This window comes from Olea europaea, unplaced genomic scaffold (genome assembly GCF_002742605.1).
Source record: "Olea europaea var. sylvestris unplaced genomic scaffold, O_europaea_v1 scaffold3106, whole genome shotgun sequence".
Lineage (NCBI taxonomy): Eukaryota > Viridiplantae > Streptophyta > Magnoliopsida > Lamiales > Oleaceae > Olea > Olea europaea.
The window spans coordinates 43,484-48,337 of NW_019249811.1; positions in this window are offsets into that span (position 1 = coordinate 43,484).

Sequence of the window (4,854 nt, forward strand, 5' to 3'; positions counted from 1 at the left end):
GTAGAAAGGTCAAATATTGCAGCAAGAAGCCACCTCCTGCTTATTACCCACCAAAGTAGCTCGATGTGGCTGCATCCCACAAAATCCTTGGTCTTTAAGCAAGAAACACGACCTCAACCTCTTAAGGACAACTTATTTACCTCCTAGATAATATATTAGCTTCCTTATCTCGTCCCTAAGTGATTCCAAGTGAAAAAGAGAGTGAAAGAGTTAAAGAGATGTGGACAAAGATGTGGGTTGCTGGATTTGAGTAGTTTATACCTTTATTTTGGGATGATACTTAGTGTGTAACTTATATCTATCAATATGAACATTTTTATATGTAAGTATTAAGTGTATAAATGATTGTTAATGGCCCAAAATTCTATTGGTATCATACTAATAAAATGGAAACCGAAAATAGTCAAAGGGAAAAACTACCTGATTTTGTGTAGTGGAAAATGGATTGTTTTTGTAGCTCAAAACACTTCATTAATCACAACCTTATGATACGATTATCTTCACATATATGTTATGGGTGTGTGGTAAATGTTTGGGAGCTATTAAATGTAGGTAAGGGCATGAAAAGAATTCAAAAAATGAGTGGACGGTGATGGAAACCTAGAAAACAGATTCTGTCCATTTGGGTATTTAGCCCCTATTTGATCCCCATTAAATTAAATTACATTACATTCCATTTTTCTCTCTCCTATTTTCAACCACACAATCTTTCATAAAATAATATTACACGTAAATTGAAAACTTTTCATTCTTTTTCAGCCACTCATTTTTCTAAAAAATACTATTCCCCCCATTTTCATTTTCAGGTAATGGGGGTCAAATATGGGCTTAATGTGATTTCAACAAATATATGTCCATTAATGAACTCTTGGGCCTAGAAAATAAATTTTAAGGAGTACTAGGTTAATGATAACAATTGGATGATGTTGACATCCATAATTGGACTGGAAAAATAGCGAGACTTATGGGATTAGTTTGTAATGCCATCAGTAACTTGCAATAATGATTTCATCTAAATTATTTTGGCGTGAATGGACGTATTTTGGGATTGTGTGTGTTAAAGTTTTTACATGGAGGATTGTCTTTAATATTAGATGGTAATCAAGGTGATTTTTCGATGTTGAACAAAAAGGAAATTGATATACACTCCGTAGGGACTTGCACACACAAAGGCAAACGGTAAGTAAAAATTCGTTTGTAACTACGTGCCAGAACCTAGTAATTGTGATGTGGTAATATTAGAAGATTTAGATAACTTTGATACGAGGTTCATTGCATATCATATCTTGATTATGGTCATTGAGTCTAAGGTTGCAAACCTATTGACATTGATCCTCATTAAATATGTCATTCATGAGTATTTTCATCTATAAGCACGACATGTGATCATGGTTGAAAATCTTGCATGTGAAACATGATTTCAAAGTGAGTTTTCTTTATAAATATTTTTATTGACCACTACTAGGGCACAGAGTCATGTGTGGTATGCTTATGTGATATTTTGGCATCACACGTGATACTTCCTGGCTGATTGTAAAGGTAGATAGGGGATGGGCCTTTGGTGATCACGGGGGGTGGACCACTCGACTGAGCCCTTGTGATATTATGATTATTGGCACTACCGGGTAGGAGACTTCTTGAGTGATCATAGCGGTAGTTAGGGGATGTGCCTCTAGTGGTCATGAGAGGATGCTCCACTCTTCGGTGTCGATTTCATATTGGCCATTTGATTATTGATATTGATATTATGTAGAGCTCTATTGGATGCATAGTAGGTGGGTCAAGGGCCCAATGAAATGAAAGTTTTCAAATGAAATGATTTCGAGTCGACTTTGTTGAATATTGGAATATGATGCTTCCTTATTGTGATGTTTAAAGTACATGGCATAGTGGCATGTATCGTTATTATTCATATTCATGACGTGCATGATTTTTGCTTACTAAGCATTGACTTATGTAGTTCTTGCATTGTAGGTGAGCCTAGAACTACATGAGAGCATGGCTAGCAGTGGAGCTCTTATGGGATTCTCGAGTTCGATATACATGGATGATGACCTGTAGGGTTACTGTGTAGGCTGCTATTTGGAGTTTATGGCCTATTGTGTTGATGTTGAGGATCCTGTGTTGTATATCTTTTGACATGGCATGTAGACATGTTTATAACCTCGGAATATATATGTTTGATTATGGCAATATGATTTTGATTTAGAGACATAGTTATGTCGTTTTACCAGGTAAAAAAAAGTGTGAAATTCTATGTCTAGGCCAAGTCATCAATTTCATTCCCACACAGGTTAATGAATAGTTATCTATATGAATGGGGGTGTGACAGAGAGTGGTATCAGAGCGAGGTTATAATTCTGTAGACTATCCATGTACATGATCTCAGAGTACGATAGAGCACAGCTAAGCCAGTAAGTTTTATTTTGTTGCATTATTTTTACATATTTCATGAATGATATTGGCCAATATTTACTTGTAGCCATGGTGAGAAGATGAAATGAGGGTTAAGTATCCTGAACTTTTTGGTAAGCAAATTTCAAGGACGAAATTTTTATAAGGAGAGGAGGATGTAATACCCCAAACTTCATGTTATACATTTTGGCCAATATGATTCATGCATTTTCATGCTAATTACATTATTATTTGCATCGATTTCCTAATTGCTTTCTCTTAAAACGGTGCATTCGATCATCGAGACTTTAAAATCTTTACATGGTGATAATCTTCGACTCCTCGACCTAGGTGGTGAATTTTATATTGAATTATGATAGAATATCAAGTTAACTATATGTTGGGAATTGGTTTGGTAAGCAATGGAAAGTCGAGAAGGTCAAAAATTAGTATCGACAAAGGTTCAAGCATTCATTCGGTTGATCGAGGTCACCTTAAATCCTAGTTAGGTAATTGACATATTTTGGGACATGAGTGACATGATCACAATGTTATAATATATGTCTCATATGACGTTATAAATATTGATGTGCGAATTGTTGAAATCGGTTGACAATCTATTGTCAATCGGGTAAGAAAATAAATGAACAGTTACGAAATTAGGCAAGTGAAATAGATTGTAAACACATCAAAATAAGCCAATGACACTCGATTTGTACCTACAAGGATAGATATAAAATCAGATTTTTACTACAAGTAACCACCTCATGCTTGAACACCTCGTGCTTGGGATGTTTGTCATTTTAATACTCAATTTCTTCAACTTTAAGGCATGATCTTGTGTAGGATGGATATAAATATCTTATAAGGCATAAATAAGTCCAAATACAATGGTAGAAAGGTCACTTATTGCAGCAAGAAGCCACCTCCTGCTTATTACTCACCAAAGTACCTTGATGTGGTTGCATCCCACAAAATCCTTAGTCTTTAAGCAAGAAACACGACCTCAACCTCTTAAGGACCACTTATTTTCCTCCTAGATAATATATTAGCTCCCTTATCTCGTCCCTAAGTGATTCCAAGTGAAAAAGAGTGTGAAAGCTGGAATTTCTGAACTGCTGAGTTACTTCACGGTTTTGAGGTTTGTATCCATTATTTCTTAAGGGATTTATAATTTCTTGCACATCTGAACTTGCTTGTGATTAGTTTGAAATGTTGTTAATGATTTTATGATGCCAAAATAGGGGTAATTAATTACAAGAACTTGAGGAAAAACAACCTGGGCAAAGATGTAGGTTGGATTTGAGTAGTTTATACATTGATTTTGGGATGATACTTAGTGTGTATATCTATCAATATGAACGTTTTTATATGTAAGTATGAAGTGTGGAAATGATTGTTAATGGCCTAAAATTCTATTGGTATCACACTAATAAAATGGAAACTGAAAACAGTCAAAGGGAAAAACTGTCTGCTTTTGTGTAGTGGAAAATGGACAGTTTCTGAAGCTCAAGACACTTCATTTATCACAACCTTGTGACATGATTATCTTCACATATATGTTATGGGTTTGTAGTAAAAGTTTGGGAGACGTTAAATGTAGGTAAGGGCATAAAAAAATTCGAAAAATGAGTGGATAGTGATGGAAACCTAGAAAACAGATTCTGTCCATTTGGGTATTTAATGTGATTTCAACATACTCAATTTCTTCAACTTTAAGGCATGATCTTGTGTAGGATGGATATAAATATCTTATAAGGCATAAATAAGTCCAAATACAATGGTAGAAAGGTCACTTATTGCAGCAAGAAGCCACCTCCTGCTTATTACTCACCAAAGTACCTTGATGTGGTTGCATCCCACAAAATCCTTAGTCTTTAAGCAAGAAACACGACCTCAACCTCTTAAGGACCACTTATTTTCCTCCTAGATAATATATTAGCTCCCTTATCTCGTCCCTAAGTGATTCCAAGTGAAAAAGAGTGTGAAAGCTGGAATTTCTGGACTGCTGAGTTACTTCACGGTTTTGAGGTTTGTATCCATTATTTCTTAAGGGATTTATAATTTCTTGCACATCTGAACTTGCTTGTGATTAGTTTGAAATGTTGTTAATGATTTTATGATGCCAAAATAGGGGTAATTAATTACAAGAACTTGAGGAAAAACAACCTGGGCAAAGATGTAGGTTGGATTTGAGTAGTTTATACATTGATTTTGGGATGATACTTAGTGTGTATATCTATCAATATGAATGTTTTTATATGTAAGTATGAAGTGTGGAAATGATTGTTAATGGCCTAAAATTCTATTGGTATCACACTAATAAAATGGAAACTGAAAACAGTCAAAGGGAAAAACTGTCTGCTTTTGTGTAGTGGAAAATGGACAGTTTCTGAAGCTCAAGACACTTCATTTATCACAACCTTGTGACATGATTATCTTCACATATATGTTATGGGT